The sequence below is a fragment of the Bombina bombina genome, chromosome 5, assembly GCF_027579735.1.
Source record: "Bombina bombina isolate aBomBom1 chromosome 5, aBomBom1.pri, whole genome shotgun sequence".
NCBI lineage: Eukaryota > Metazoa > Chordata > Amphibia > Anura > Bombinatoridae > Bombina > Bombina bombina.
This window is the reverse complement of record NC_069503.1, coordinates 509,752,857-509,770,834: the sequence shown is the minus strand read 5'-3', so window position 1 is coordinate 509,770,834 and position 17,978 is coordinate 509,752,857.

Below are 17,978 nucleotides of genomic sequence, written 5' to 3'. Positions count from 1 at the left end.
ATGTTTCACAGTCCAAAAAGTTTTTTTTTTTAAATGTACACTTACACTACTATTAAACAAGATATTAGTGGTGGCACTGGGCAAGTGGGCACAGTATACGCTGTGAGCCTGACACAAAAAAGCAGACTGATGTTTCACAGTCCAAAAAGTTTTTTTTTTAAATGTACACTTACACTACTATTAAACAAGATATGAGTGGTGGCACTGGGCAAGTGGGCACAGTATACGCTGTGAGCCTGACACAAAAAAGCAGACTGATGTTTCACAGTCCAAAAAGTTTTTTTTTTTTTAAATGTACACTTACACTACTATTAAACAAGATATGAGTGGTGGCACTGGGCAAGTGGGCACAGTATACGCTGTGAGCCTGACACAAAAAAGCAGACTGATGTTTCACAGTTCAAAAAGTTTTTTTTTTAAAATGTACACTTACACTACTATTAAATAAGATATGAGTGGTGGCACTGGACAAGTGGGCACAGTATATGCTGTGAGTCTGACACAAAAAAGCAGACTGATGTTTCACAGTCCAAAACGTTTTTTTTTTAAAATGTACACTTACACTACTATTAATCATGATATGAGTGGTGGCACTGGGCAAGTGGGCACAGTATACGCTGTGAGCCTGACACAAAAAAGCAGACTGATGTTTCACAGTCCAAAAAGTTTTTTTTTTTTAAATGTACACTTACACTACTATTAAACAAGATATGAGTGGTGGCACTGGGCAAGAGGGCACAGTATACGCTGTGAGCCTGGCACACATGCTGGCAGGCAGGCAACTGCAATTAGATTACACAAGCAGACTGATGTTTCACAGTCAAAAAAGTTTTTTTTTTAAATTTACACTACTTTTACACCAGATATGAGTTGTGGCACTGGGCAAGTGGGCACAGTATACGCTGTGAGCCTGGCACACACGCTGGCAGGCAGGTAACTGCAATTAGATGACACTAGCAGACTGATGTTTCACAGTCAAAAAAGTTTTTTTATTTAAATTTACACTACTGTTACACCAGATATGAGTGGTGGCACTGGGCAAGTGGGCCTGGCACACACGCTGGCAGGCAGGCAACTGCAATTAGATTACACATGCAGACTGATTTTTCAGTCAAAACTTTTTTTAAAAAAATTTACACTACTGTTACACCAGATATGAGTGGTGGGACTGGGCAAGTGGGCACAGTATACGCTGTGAGCCTGACACAAAAAAGCAGACTGATGTTTCACAGTCCAAAAAGTTTTTTTTTAAATGTACACTTACACTACTATTAAACAAGATATGAGTGGTGGCACTGGGCAAGTGGGCACAGTATACGCTGTGAGCCTGACACAAAAAAGCAGACTGATGTTTCACAGTCCAAAAAGTTTTTTTTTTTTTAAATGTACACTTACACTACTATTAAACAAGATATGAGTGGTGGCACTGGGCAAGAGGGCACAGTATACGCTGTGAGCCTGGCACACATGCTGGCAGGCAGGCAACTGCAATTAGATTACACAAGCAGACTGATGTTTCACAGTCAAAAAAGTTTTTTTTTTAAATGTACACTTACACTACTATTAAACAAGATATGAGTGGTGGCACTGGGAAAGTGGGCACAGTATACGCTGTGAGCCTGACACAAAAAAGCAGACTGATGTTTCACAGTCCAAAAAGTTTTTTTTTAAAAAAAATGTATACTTACACTACTATTAAACAAGATATTAGTGGTGGCACTGGGCAAGTGGGCACAGTATACGCTGTGAGCCAAACACAAAAAAGCAGACTGATGTTTCACATTCCAAAAAGTTTTTTTTTTTAAAATGTACACTTACACTACTATTAAACAAGATATGAGTGGTGGCACTGGGCAAGAGGGCACAGTATACGCTGTGAGCCTGGCACACATGCTGGCAGGCAGGCAGGCAACTGCAATTAGATTACACAAGCAGACTGATGTTTCACAGTCAAAAAAGTTTTTTTTTTAAATTTACACTACTTTTACACCAGATATGAGTGGTGGCACTGGGCAAGTGGGCACAGTATACGCTGTGAGCCTGGCACACACGCTGGCAGGCAGGTAACTGCAATTAGATGCCACTAGCAGACTGATGTTTCACAGTCAAAAAAGTTTTTTTATTTAAATATACACTACTGTTACACCAGATATGAGTGGTGGCACTGGTCAAGTGGGCCTGGCACACACGCTGGCAGACAGGCAACTGCCATTAGATTACACAAGCAGACTGATTTTTCACAGTCAAATTTTTTTTTTTTTTAAATTTACACTACTGTTACACCAGATATGAGTGGTGGCACTGGGCAAGTGGGCACAGTATACGTTGTGAGCCTGACACAAAAAGCAGACTGATGTTTCACAGTCCAAAAATTTTTTTTTTTTTAAATGTACACTTACACTACTATTAAACAAGATATGAGTGGTGGCACTGGGCAAGTGGGAACAGTATACGCTGTGAGTCTGACACAAAAAAGCAGACTGATGTTTCAGAGTCCAAAAAGTTTTTTTTTTTTAAATGTACACTTACACTACTATTAAACAAGATATGAGTGGTGGCACTGGGCAAGAGGGCACAGTATACGCTGTGAGCCTGACACAAAAAAGCAGACTGATGTTTCACAGTCCAAAAAGTTTTTTTTTTAAAAATGTACACTTACACTACTATTAAACAAGATATGAGTGGTGGCACTGGGCAAGTGGGTACAGTATACGCTCTGAGCCTGACACAAAAAAGCAGACTGATGTTTCACAGTCCAAAAAGTTTTTTTTTTTTTTAAATGTACACTTACACTACTATTAAACAAGATATGAGTGGTGGCACTGGGCAAGAGGGCACAGTATACGCTGTGAGCCTGGCACACATGCTGGCAGGCAGGCAACTGCAATTAGATTACACAAGCAGACTGATGTTTCACAGTCAAAAAAGTTTTTTTTTTTAAATGTACACTTACACTACTATTAAACAAGATATGAGTGGTGGCACTGGGCAAGTGGGCACAGTATACGCTGTGAGCCTGACACAAAAAAGCAGACTGATGTTTCACAGTCCAAAAAGTTTTTTTTAAAAAAATGTACGCTTACACTACTATTAAACAAGATATTAGTGGTGGCACTGGGCAAGTGGGCACAGTATACGCTGTGAGCCTGACACAAAAAAGCAGACTGATGTTTCACATTCCAAAAAGTTTTTTTTTTTTTAAACGCTCAAACATTTTTTTTTAAAAAGTCAACTATGTCCTCAGAACTTTTCAAGTTCATGGTACGTGGCCTCTGAACACTGGGCATTATTGTAGGGCCAAAGGGAATCACAGCACCACGACCATGACGGCACCTGCGGGATGGCCTGCCTCTGCCTGTCATTTTTTTTAAATGTACACTTACACTACTATTAAACAAGATATGAGTGGTGCCACTGGGCAAGTGGGCACAGTATACGCTTTGAGCCTGACACAAAAAAGCAGACTGATGTTTCACAGTACAAAAAGTTTTTTTTTTTTTTTTAAATGTACATTTACACTACTATTAAACAAGATATGAGAAGTGGCACTGGGCAAGTGGGCACAGTATACGCTGTGAGCCTGACACAAAAAAGCAGACTGATGTTTCACAGTCCAAATTTTTTTTTTTTTAAATTTACACTTACACTACTATTAAACAAGATATGAGTGGTGGCACTGGGCAAGTGGGCACAGTATACGCTGTGAGCCTGACACAAAAAAGCAGACTGATGTTTCACAGTCCAAAAAGTTTTTTTTTTTTAAATGTATACTTACACTACTATTAAACAAGATATGAGTGGTGGCACTGGGCAAGTGGGCACAGTATACACTGTGAGCCTGACACAAAAAAGCAGACTGATGTTTCACAATCCAAAAAGTTTTTTTTTTTTAAATGTACACTTACACTACTATTAAACAAGATATGAGTGGTGGCACTGGGCAAGTGGGCACAGTATACGCTGTGAGCCTGACACAAAAAAGCAGACTGATGTTTCACAGTCCAAAAATTTTTTTTTTTTTTAAATGTACACTTACACTACTTTTAAACAAGATATGAGTGGTGGCACTGGGCAAGTGGGCACAGTATACGCTGTGAGCCTGACACAAAAAAGCAGACTGATGTTTCACAGTCCAAAAAGTTTTTTTTTTTTAAATGTACACTTACACTACTATTAAACAAGATATGAGTGGTGGCACTGGGCAAGTGGGCACAGTATACGCTGTGAGCCTGACACAAAAAAGCAGACTGATGTTTCACAGTTCAAAAAGTTTTTTTTTTTAAATGTTCACTTACACTACTATTAAACAAGATATGAGTGGTGGCACTGGGCAAGTGGGCACAGTATACGCTGTGAGTCTGACACAAAAAAGCAGACTGATGTTTCACAGTCCAAAAAGTTTTTTTTTTAAAATGTACACTTACACTACTATTAAACAAGATATGAGTGGTGGCACTGGGCAAGTGGGCACAGTATACCCTGTGAGCCTGACAAAAAAAGCAGACTGATGTTTCACAGTCCAAAAAGTTTTTTTTTTTTTAAATGTACACTTACACTACTATTAAACAAGATATGAGTGGTGGCACTGGGCAAGAGGGCACAGTATACGCTGTGAGCCTGGCACACATGCTGGCAGGCAGGCAACTGCAATTAGATTACACAAGCAGACTGATGTTTCACAGTCAAAAAAGTTTTTTTTTTTAAATTTACACTACTTTTACACCAGATATGAGTTGTGGCACTGGGCAAGTGGGCACAGTATACGCTGTGAGCCTGGCACACACGCTGGCAGGCAGGTAACTGCAATTAGATGACACTAGCAGACTGATGTTTCACAGTCAAAAAAGTTTTTTTATTTAAATTTACACTACTGTTACACCAGATATGAGTGGTGGCACTGGGCAAGTGGGCCTGGCACACACGCTGGAAGGCAGGCAACTGCAATTAGATTACACAAGCAGACTGATTTTTCAGTCAAAACTTTTTTTTTTTTTAAATTTACACTACTGTTACACCAGATATGAGTGGTGGGACTGGGCAAGTGGGCACAGTATACGCTGTGAGCCTGACACAAAAAAGCAGACTGATGTTTCACAGTCCAAAAAGTTTTTTTTTTTTTTAAATGTACACTTACACTACTATTAAACAAGATATGAGTGGTGGCACTGGGCAAGTGGGCACAGTATACGCTGTGAGCCTGACACAAAAAAGCAGACTGATGTTTCACAGTCCAAAAAGTTTTTTTTTTAAATGTACACTTACACTACTATTAAACAAGATATGAGTGGTGGCACTGGGCAAGTGGGCACAGTATACGCTGTGAGCCTGACACAAAAAAGCAGACTGATGTTTCACAGTCCAAAAAGTTTTTTTTTAAAAATGTACACTTACACTACTATTAAACAAGATATGAGTGGTGGCACTGGGCAAGTGGGCACAGTATACGCTGTGAGCCTGACACAAAAAAGCAGACTGATGTTTCACAGTCCAAAAAGTTTTTTTTTTTTAAATGTACACTTACACTACTATTAAACAAGATATGAGTGGTGGCACTGGGCAAGAGGGCACAGTATACGCTGTGAGCCTGGCACACATGCTGGCAGGCAGGCAACTGCAATTAGATTACACAAGCAGACTGATGTTTCACAGTCAAAAAAGTTTTTTTTTTTAAATGTACACTTACACTACTATTAAACAAGATATGAGTGGTGGCACTGGGCAAGTGGGCACAGTATACGCTGTGAGCCTGACACAAAAAAGCAGACTGATGTTTCACAGTCCAAAAAGTTTTTTTTAAAAAAATGTACGCTTACACTACTATTAAACAAGATATTAGTGGTGGCACTGGGCAAGTGGGCACAGTATACGCTGTGAGCCTGACACAAAAAAGCAGACTGATGTTTCACATTCCAAAAAGTTTTTTTTTTTTTAAAACGCTCAAACATTTTTTTTTAAAAAGTCAACTATGTCCTCAGAACTTTTCAAGTTCATGGTACGTGGCCTCTGAACACTGGGCATTATTGTAGGGCCAAAGGGAATCACAGCACCACGACCATGACGGCACCTGCGGGATGGCCTGCCTCTGCCTGTCATTTTTTTTAAATGTACACTTACACTACTATTAAACAAGATATGAGTGGTGCCACTGGGCAAGTGGGCACAGTATACGCTGTGAGCCTGACACAAAAAAGCAGACTGATGTTTCACAGTACAAAAAGTTTTGTTTTTTTTTTAAATGTACATTTACACTACTATTAAACAAGATATGAGAGGTGGCACTGGGCAAGTGGGCACAGTATACGCTGTGAGCCTGACACAAAAAAGCAGACTGATGTTTCACAGTCCAAATTTTTTTTTTTTTAAATATACACTTACACTACTATTAAACAAGATATGAGTGGTGGCACTGGGCAAGTGGGCACAGTATACACTGTGAGCCTGACACAAAAAAGCAGACTGATGTTTCACAATCCAAAAAGTTTTTTTTTTTTTTAAATGTACACTTACACTACTATTAAACAAGATATGAGTGGTGGCACTGGGCAAGTGGGCACAGTATACGCTGTGAGCCTGACACAAAAAAGCAGACTGATGTTTCACAGTCCAAAAAGTTTTTTTTTTTTAAATGTACACTTACACTACTATTAAACAAGATATGAGTGGTGGCACTGGGCAAGTGGGCACAGTATACGCTGTGAGCCTGACACAAAAAAGCAGACTGATGTTTCACAGTTCAAAAAGTTTTTTTTTTTTAAATGTACACTTACACTACTATTAAACAAGATATGAGTGGTGGCACTGGACAAGTGGGCACAGTATACGCTGTGAGTCTGACACAAAAAAGCAGACTGATGTTTCACAGTCCAAAAAGTTTTTTTTTTTAAATGTACACTTACACTACTATTAAACAAGATATGAGTGGTGGCATTGGGCAAGTGGGCACAGTATACGCTGTGAGCCTGACACAAAAAAGCAGACTGATGTTTCACAGTCCAAAAAGTTTTTTTTTTTTAAATTTACACTTACACTACTATTAAACAAGATATGAGTGGTGGCACTGGGCAAGAGGGCACAGTATACACTGTGAGCCTGGCACACATGCTGGCAGGCAGGCAACTGCAATTAGATTACACAAGCAGACTGATGTTTCACAGTCAAAAAAGTTTTTTTTTTTTAAATTTACACTACTTTTACACCAGATATGAGTTGTGGCACTGGGCAAGTGGGCACAGTATACGCTGTGAGCCTGGCACACACGCTGGCAGGCAGGTAACTGCAATTAGATGACACTAGCAGACTGATGTTTCACAGTCAAAAAAGTTTTTTTATTTAAATTTACACTATTGTTACACCAGATATGAGTGGTGGCACTGGGCAAGTGGGCCTGGCACACACGCTGGCAGGCAGGCAACTGCAATTAGATTACACAAGCAGACTGATTTTTCAGTCAAAACTTTTTTTTTTTTAAATTTACACTACTGTTACACCAGATATGAGTGGTGGGACTGGGCAAGTGGGCACAGTATACGCTGTGAGCCTGACACAAAAAGCAGACTGATGTTTCACAGTCCAAAAAGTTTTTTTTTTTTTTAAATGTACACTTACACTACTATTAAACATGATATGAGTGGTGGCACTGGGCAAGTGGGCACAGTATACGCTGTGAGCCTGACACAAAAAAGCAGACTGATGTTTCACAGTCCAAAAAGTTTTTTTTTTAAATGTACACTTACACTACTATTAAACAAGATATGAGTGGTGGCACTGGGCAAGTGGGCACAGTATACGCTGTGAGCCTGACACAAAAAAGCAGACTGATGTTTCACAGTCCAAAAACTTTTTTTTAAAAATGTACACTTACACTACTATTAAACAAGATATGAGTGGTGGCACTGGGCAAGTGGGTACAGTATATGCTGTGAGCCTGACACAAAAAAGCAGACTGATGTTTCACAGTCCAAAAAGTTTTTTTTTTTTAAATGTACACTTACACTACTATTAAACAAGATATGAATGGTGGCACTGGGCAAGAGGGCACAGTATACGCTGTGAGCCTGGCACACATGCTGGCAGGCAGGCAACTGCAATTAGATTACACAAGCAGACTGATGTTTCACAGTCAAAAATGTTTTTTTTTTTAAATGTACACTTACACTACTATTAAACAAGATATGAGTGGTGGCACTGGGCAAGTGGGCACAGTATACGCTGTGAGCCTGACACAAAAAAGCAGACTGATGTTTCACAGTCCAAAAAGTTTTTTTAAAAAAAATGTACGCTTACACTACTATTAAACAAGATATTAGTGGTGGCACTGGGCAAGTGGGCACAGTATACGCTGTGAGCCTGAAACAAAAAAGCAGACTGATGTTTCACATTCCAAAAAGTTTTTTTTTTTTAAAACACTCAAACATTTTTTTTAAAAAAGTCAACTATGTCCTCAGAACTTTTCAAGTTCATGGTACGTGGCCTCTGAACACTGGGCATTATTGTAGGGCCAAAGGGAATCACAGCACCACGACCATGACGGCACCTGCGGGATGGCCTGCCTCTGCCTGTCATTTTTTTTAAATGTACACTTACACTACTATTAAACAAGATATGAGTGGTGCAAGTGGGCACAGTATACGCTGTGAGCCTGACACAAAAAAGCAGACTGATGTTTCACAGTACAAAAAGTTTTTTTTTTTTTTTAAATGTACATTTACACTACTATTAAACAAGATATGAGAGGTGGCACTGGGCAAGTGGGCACAGTATACGCTGTGAGCCTGACACAAAAAAGCAGACTGATGTTTCACAGTACAAATTTTTTTTTTTTTAAATTTACACTTACACTACTATTAAACAAGATATGAGTGGTGGCACTGGGCAAGTGGGCACAGTATACGCTGTGAGCCTGACACAAAAAAGCAGACTGATGTTTCACAGTCCAAAAAGTTTTTTTTTTTTTTAAATGTATACTTACACTACTATTAAACAAGATATGAGTGGTGGCACTGGGAAAGTGGGCACAGTATACGCTGTGAGCCTGACACAAAAAAGCAGACTGATGTTTCACAATCCAAAAAGTTTTTTTTTTTTAAATGTACACTTACACTACTATTAAACAAGATATGAGTGGTGGCACTGGGCAAGTGGGCACAGTATACGCTGTGAGCCTGACACAAAAAAGCAGACTGATGTTTCACAGTCCAAAAAGTTTTTTTTTTTTTAAAATGTACACTTACACTACTTTTAAACAAGATATGAGTGGCGGCACTGGGCAAGTGGGCACAGTATACGCTGTGAGCCTGACACAAAAAAGCAGACTGATGTTTCACAGTCCAAAAAGTTTTTTTTTTTTAAATGTACACTTACACTACTATTAAACAAGATATGAGTGGTGGCACTGGGCAAGTGGGCACAGTATACGCTGTGAGCCTGACACAAAAAAGCAGACTGATGTTTCACAGTTCAAAAAGTTTTTTTTTTTAAATGTACACTTACACTACTATTAAACAAGATATGAGTGGTGGCACTGGACAAGTGGGCACAGTATACGCTGTGAGTCTGACACAAAAAAGCAGACTGATGTTTCACAGTCCAAAAAGTTTTTTTTTTTAAATGTACCCTTACACTACTATTAAACAAGATATGAGTGGTGGCACTGGGCAAGTGGGCACAGTATACGCTGTGAGCCTGACACAAAAAAGCAGACTGATGTTTCACAGTCCAAAAAGTTTTTTTTTTTTAAATGTACACTTACACTACTATTAAACAAGATATGAGTGGTGGCACTGGGCAAGAGGGCACAGTATACGCTGTGAGCCTGGCACACATGCTGGCAGGCAGGCAACTGCAATTAGATTACACAAGCAGACTGATGTTTCACAGTCAAAAAAGTTTTTTTTTTTAAATTTACACTACTTTTACACCAGATATGAGTTGTGGCACTGGGCAAGTGGGCACAGTATACGCTGTGAGCCTGGCACACACGCTGGCAGGCAGGTAACTGCAATTAGATGACACTAGCAGACTGATGTTTCACAGTCAAAAAAGTTTTTTTATTTAAATTTACACTACTGTTACACCAGATATGAGTGGTGGCACTGGGCATGTGGGCCTGGCACACACGCTGGCAGGCAGGCAACTGCAATTAGATTACACAAGCAGACTGATTTTTCAGTCAAAACTTTTTTTTTTTAAATTTACACTACTGTTACACCAGATATGAGTGGTGGGACTGATCAAGTGGGCACAGTATACGCTGTGAGCCTGACACAAAAAAGCAGACTGATGTTTCACAGTCCAAAAAGTTTTTTTTTAAAAATGTACACTTACACTACTATTAAACAAGATATGAGTGGTGGCACTGGGCAAGTGGGTACAGTATACGCTGTGAGCCTGACACAAAAAAGCAGACTGATGTTTCACAGTCCAAAAAGTTTTTTTTTTTTAAATGTACACTTACACTACTATTAAACAAGATATGAGTGGTGGCACTGGGCAAGAGGGCACAGTATACGCTGTGAGCCTGGCACACATGCTGGCAGGCAGGCAACTGCAATTAGATTACACAAGCAGACTGATGTTTCACAGTCAAAAAAGTTTTTTTTTTTAAATGTACACTTACACTACTATTAAACAAGATATGAGTGGTGGCACTGGGCAAGTGGGCACAGTATACGCTGTGAGCCTGACACAAAAAAGCAGACTGATGTTTCACAGTCCAAAAAGTTTTTTTTAAAAAAATGTATACTTACACTACTATTAAACAAGATATTAGTGGTGGCACTGGGCAAGTGGGCACAGTATACGCTGTGAGCCTGACACAAAAAAGCAGACTGATGTTTCACATTCCAAAAAGTTTTTTTTTTTAAATGTACACTTACACTACTATTAAACAAGATATGAGTGGTGGCACTGGGCAAGAGGGCACAGTATATGCTGTGAGCCTGGCACACATGCTGGCAGGCAGGCAGGCAACTGCAATTAGATTACACAAGCAGACTGATGTTTCACAGTCAAAAAAGTTTTTTTTTTAAATTTACACTACTTTTACACCAGATATGAGTGGTGGCACTGGGCAAGTGGGCACAGTATACACTGTGAGCCTGGCACACACGCTGGCAGGCAGGCAACTGCAATTAGATTACACTAGCAGACTGATGTTTCACAGTCAAAAAAGTTTTTTTATTTAAATTTACACTACTGTTACACCAGATATGAGTGGTGGCACTGGTCAAGTGGGCCTGGCACACACGCTGGCAGACAGGCAACTGCCATTAGATTACACAAGCAGACTGATTTTTCACAGTCAAAATTTTTTTTTTTTTAAATTTACACTACTGTTACACCAGATATGAGTGGTGGCACTGGGCAAGTGGGCACAGTATACGTTGTGAGCCTGACACAAAAAAGCAGACTGATGTTTCACAGTCCAAAAAGTTTTTTTTTTTTAAATGTACACTTACACTACTATTAAACAAGATATGAGTGGTGGCACTGGGCAAGTGGGCACAGTATACGCTGTGAGTCTGACACAAAAAAGCAGACTGATGTTTCAGTCCAAAAAGTTTTTTTTTTTAAATGTACACTTACACTACTATTAAACAAGATATGAGTGGTGGCACTGGGCAAGAGGGCACAGTATACGCTGTGAGCCTGACACAAAAAAGCAGACTGATGTTTCACAGTCAAAAACGTTTTTTTTTTTTAAATGTACACTTACACTACTATTAAACAAGATATGAGTGGTGGCACTGGGCAAGTGGGCACAGTATACGCTGTGAGCCTCACACAAAAAAGCAGACTGATGTTTCACAGTTCAAAATTTTTTTTTTTAAATGTACACTTACACTACTATTAAACAAGATATGAGTGGTGGCACTGGGCAAGTGGGCACAGTATACGCTGTGAGCCTAACACAAAAAAGCAGACTGATGTTTCACAGTCCAAAAAGTTTTTTTTTTTAAATGTACACTTACACTACTATTAAACAAGATATGAGTGGTGGCACTGGGCAAGTGGGCACAGTATACGCTGTGAGCCTGACACAAAAAAGCAGACTGATGTTTCACAGTCCAAAAAGTTTTTTTTTTTTTAAATGTACACTTACACTACTATTAAACAAGATATGAGTGGTGGCACTGGGCAAGTGGGCACAGTATACGCTGTGAGCCTGACACAAAAAAGCAGACTGAGGTTTCACAGTCCAAAAAGTTTTTTTTTTTAAAATGTACACTTACACTACTATTAAACAAGATATGAGTGGTGGCACAGTATACGCTGTGAGCCTGGCACACATGCTGGCAGGCAGGCAACTGCAATTAGATTACACAAGCAGACTGATGTTTCACAGTCAAAAAAGTTTTTTTTTAAAATTTACACTACTTTTGCACTAGATATGAGTGGTGGCACTGGGCAAGTGGGCACAGTATACGCTGTGAGCCTCACACAAAAAAGCAGACTGATGTTTCACAGTTCAAAATTTTTTTTTTTAAATGTACACTTACACTACTATTAAACAAGATATGAGTGGTGGCACTGGGCAAGTGGGCACAGTATACGCTGTGAGCCTAACACAAAAAAGCAGACTGATGTTTCACAGTCCAAAAAGTTTTTTTTTTTTAAATGTACACTTACACTACTATTAAACAAGATATGAGTGGTGGCACTGGGCAAGTGGGCACAGTATACGCTGTGAGCCTGACACAAAAAAGCAGACTGATGTTTCACAGTCCAAAAAGTTTTTTTTTTTAAAATGTACACTTACACTACTATTAAACAAGATATGAGTGGTGGCACTGGGCAAGTGGGCACAGTATACGCTGTGAGCCTGACACAAAAAAGCAGACTGAGGTTTCACAGTCCAAAAAGTTTTTTTTTTTTAAAATGTACACTTACACTACTATTAAACAAGATATGAGTGGTGGCACAGTATACGCTGTGAGCCTGGCACACATGCTGGCAGGCAGGCAACTGCAATTAGATTACACAAGCAGACTGATGTTTCACAGTCAAAAAAGTTTTTTTTTTAAAATTTACACTACTTTTGCACTAGATATGAGTGGTGGCACTGGGCAAGTGGGCACAATATATGCTGTGAGCCTGGCACACACGCTGGCAGGCAGGCAACTGCAATTAGATTACACTAGCAAACTGATGTTTCATAGTCAAAAAAGTTTTTTTATTTAAATTTACACTACTGTTACACCAGATATGAGTGGTGGCACTGGGCAAGTGTACCTGGCACACACGCTGGCAGGCAGGCCAAGATACATAAGCAGACTGATTTTTCACAGACTTTACACTACTGTTACCACCAGATATGAGTGGTGGCACTGGGCAAGTGGTCCTGGCACACACACTGGCAGGAGGCACTGCAATTAGATACACTAGCAGACTGATGTTTCACAGTCAAAAACGTTTTTTTTTTTTTTTAAATTTACAATTACACTACTATTAAACAAGATATGAGAGCTGGCACTGGGCAAGTGGGCACAGTATATGCTGTGAGCCTGACACAAAAAAGCCAGACTGATGTTTCACAGTCCAAAAGTTTTTTTTTTAAATGTACACTTACACTACTATTAAACAAGATATGAGTGGTGGCACTGGGCAAGTGGGCACAGTATACGCTGTGAGCCTGACACAAAAAAGCAGACTGATGTTTCACAGTCCAAAAAGTTTTTTTTTTTTAAATGTAAACTTACACTACTATTAAACAAGATATGAGTGGTGGCACTGGGCAAGTGGGCACAGTATACGCTGTGAGCCTGACACAAAAAAGCAGACTGATGTTTCACAATCCAAAAGTTTTTTTTTTTTTAAATGTACACTTACACTACTATTAAACAAGATATGAGTGGTGGCACTGGGCAAGTGGGCACAGTATAACGCTGTGAGCCTGACACAAAAAAGCAGACTGATGTTTCACAGTCCAAAAATTTTTTTTTTTTTTTAAATGTACACTTACACTACTTTTAAACAAGATATGAGTGGTGGCACTGGGCAAGTGGGCACAGTATACGCTGTGAGCCTGACACAAAAAAGCAGACTGATGTTTCACAGTCCAAAAAGTTTTTTTTTTTTAAATGTACACTTACACTACTATTAAACAAGATATGAGTGGTGGCACTGGGCAAGTGGGCACAGTATACGCTGTGAGCCTGACACAAAAAAGCAGACTGATGTTTCACAGTTCAAAAAGTTTTTTTTTTTTAAATGTTCACTTACACTACTATTAAACAAGATATGAGTGGTGGCACTGGGCAAGTGGGCACAGTATACGCTGTGAGTCTGACACAAAAAAGCAGACTGATGTTTCACAGTCCAAAAAGTTTTTTTTTTAAAATGTACACTTACACTACTATTAAACAAGATATGAGTGGTGGCACTGGGCAAGTGGGCACAGTATACCCTGTGAGCCTGACAAAAAAAGCAGACTGATGTTTCACAGTCCAAAAAGTTTTTTTTTTTTAAATGTACACTTACACTACTATTAAACAAGATATGAGTGGTGGCACTGGGCAAGAGGGCACAGTATACGCTGTGAGCCTGGCACACATGCTGGCAGGCAGGCAACTGCAATTAGATTACACAAGCAGACTGATGTTTCACAGTCAAAAAAGTTTTTTTTTTTTAAATTTACACTACTTTTACACCAGATATGAGTTGTGGCACTGGGCAAGTGGGCACAGTATACGCTGTGAGCCTGGCACACACGCTGGCAGGCAGGTAACTGCAATTAGATGACACTAGCAGACTGATGTTTCACAGTCAAAAAAGTTTTTTTATTTAAATTTACACTACTGTTACACCAGATATGAGTGGTGGCACTGGGCAAGTGGGCCTGGCACACACGCTGGAAGGCAGGCAACTGCAATTAGATTACACAAGCAGACTGATTTTTCAGTCAAAACTTTTTTTTTTTTTAAATTTACACTACTGTTACACCAGATATGAGTGGTGGGACTGGGCAAGTGGGCACAGTATACGCTGTGAGCCTGACACAAAAAAGCAGACTGATGTTTCACAGTCCAAAAAGTTTTTTTTTTTTTAAATGTACACTTACACTACTATTAAACAAGATATGAGTGGTGGCACTGGGCAAGTGGGCACAGTATACGCTGTGAGCCTGACACAAAAAAGCAGACTGATGTTTCACAGTCCAAAAAGTTTTTTTTTTAAATGTACACTTACACTACTATTAAACAAGATATGAGTGGTGGCACTGGGCAAGTGGGCACAGTATACGCTGTGAGTCTGACACAAAAAAGCAGACTGATGTTTCACAGTCCAAAAAGTTTTTTTTTTAAAAATGTACACTTACACTACTATTAAACAAGATATGAGTGGTGGCACTGGGCAAGTGGGCACAGTATACGCTGTGAGCCTGACACAAAAAAGCAGACTGATGTTTCACATTCCAAAAATTTTTTTTTTTTTAAATGTACACTTACACTACTATTAAACAAGATATGAGTGGTGGCACTGGGCAAGAGGGCACAGTATACGCTGTGAGCCTGGCACACATGCTGGCAGGCAGGCAACTGCAATTAGATTACACAAGCAGACTGATGTTTCACAGTCAAAAAAGTTTTTTTTTTTAAATGTACACTTACACTACTATTAAACAAGATATGAGTGGTGGCACTGGGCAAGTGGGCACAGTATACGCTGTGAGCCTGACACAAAAAAGCAGACTGATGTTTCACAGTCCAAAAAGTTTTTTTTAAAAAAATGTACGCTTACACTACTATTAAACAAGATATTAGTGGTGGCACTGGGCAAGTGGGCACAGTATACGCTGTGAGCCTGACACAAAAAAGCAGACTGATGTTTCACATTCCAAAAAGTTTTTTTTTTTTTTTAAAACGCTCAAACATTTTTTTTTAAAAAGTCAACTATGTCCTCAGAACTTTTCAAGTTCATGGTACGTGGCCTCTGAACACTGGGCATTATTGTAGGGCCAAAGGGAATCACAGCACCACGACCATGACGGCACCTGCGGGATGGCCTGCCTCTGCCTGTCATTTTTTTTAAATGTACACTTACACTACTATTAAACAAGATATGAGTGGTGCCACTGGGCAAGTGGGCACAGTATACGCTGTGAGCCTGACACAAAAAAGCAGACTGATGTTTCACAGTACAAAAAGTTTTGTTTTTTTTTTAAATGTACATTTACACTACTATTAAACAAGATATGAGAGGTGGCACTGGGCAAGTGGGCACAGTATACGCTGTGAGCCTGACACAAAAAAGCAGACTGATGTTTCACAGTCCAAATTTTTTTTTTTTTAAATATACACTTACACTACTATTAAACAAGATATGAGTGGTGGCACTGGGCAAGTGGGCACAGTATACACTGTGAGCCTGACACAAAAAGCAGACTGATGTTTCACAATCCAAAAAGTTTTTTTTTTTTTAAATGTACACTTACACTACTATTAAACAAGATATGAGTGGTGGCACTGGGCAAGTGGGCACAGTATACGCTGTGAGCCTGACACAAAAAAAGCAGACTGATGTTTCACAGTCCAAAAAGTTTTTTTTTTTAAATGTACACTTACACTACTTTTAAACAAGATATGAGTGGTGGCACTGGGCAAGTGGGCACAGTATACGCTGTGAGCCTGACACAAAAAAGCAGACTGATGTTTCACAGTCCAAAAAGTTTTTTTTTTTAAATGTACACTTACACTACTATTAAACAAGATATGAGTGGTGGCACTGGGCAAGTGGGCACAGTATACGCTGTGAGCCTGACACAAAAAAGCAGACTGATGTTTCACAGTTCAAAAAGTTTTTTTTTTTAAATGTACACTTACACTACTATTAAACAAGATATGAGTGGTGGCACTGGACAAGTGGGCACAGTATACGCTGTGAGTCTGACACAAAAAAGCAGACTGATGTTTCACAGTCCAAAAAGTTTTTTTTTTTAAATGTACACTTACACTACTATTAAACAAGATATGAGTGGTGGCATTGGGCAAGTGGGCACAGTATACGCTGTGAGCCTGACACAAAAAAGCAGACTGATGTTTCACAGTCCAAAAAGTTTTTTTTTTTTAAATTTACACTTACACTACTATTAAACAAGATATGAGTGGTGGCACTGGGCAAGAGGGCACAGTATACACTGTGAGCCTGGCACACATGCTGGCAGGCAGGCAACTGCAATTAGATTACACAAGCAGACTGATGTTTCACAGTCAAAAAAGTTTTTTTTTTTAAATTTACACTACTTTTACACCAGATATGAGTTGTGGCACTGGGCAAGTGGGCACAGTATACGCTGTGAGCCTGGCACACACGCTGGCAGGCAGGTAACTGCAATTAGATGACACTAGCAGACTGATGTTTCACAGTCAAAAAAGTTTTTTTATTTAAATTTACACTATTGTTACACCAGATATGAGTGGTGGCACTGGGCAAGTGGGCCTGGCACACACGCTGGCAGGCAGGCAACTGCAATTAGATTACACAAGCAGACTGATTTTTCAGTCAAAACTTTTTTTTTTTTAAATTTACACTACTGTTACACCAGATATGAGTGGTGGGACTGGGCAAGTGGGCACAGTATACGCTGTGAGCCTGACACAAAAAGCAGACTGATGTTTCACAGTCCAAAAAGTTTTTTTTTTTTTAAATGTACACTTACACTACTATTAAACAAGATATGAGTGGTGGCACTGGGCAAGTGGGCACAGTATACGCTGTGAGCCTGACACAAAAAAGCAGACTGATGTTTCACAGTCCAAAAAGTTTTTTTTTTAAATGTACACTTACACTACTATTAAACAAGATATGAGTGGTGGCACTGGGCAAGTGGGCACAGTATACGCTGTGAGCCTGACACAAAAAAGCAGACTGATGTTTCACAGTCCAAAAACTTTTTTTAAAAATGTACACTTACACTACTATTAAACAAGATATGAGTGGTGGCACTGGGCAAGTGGGTACAGTATATGCTGTGAGCCTGA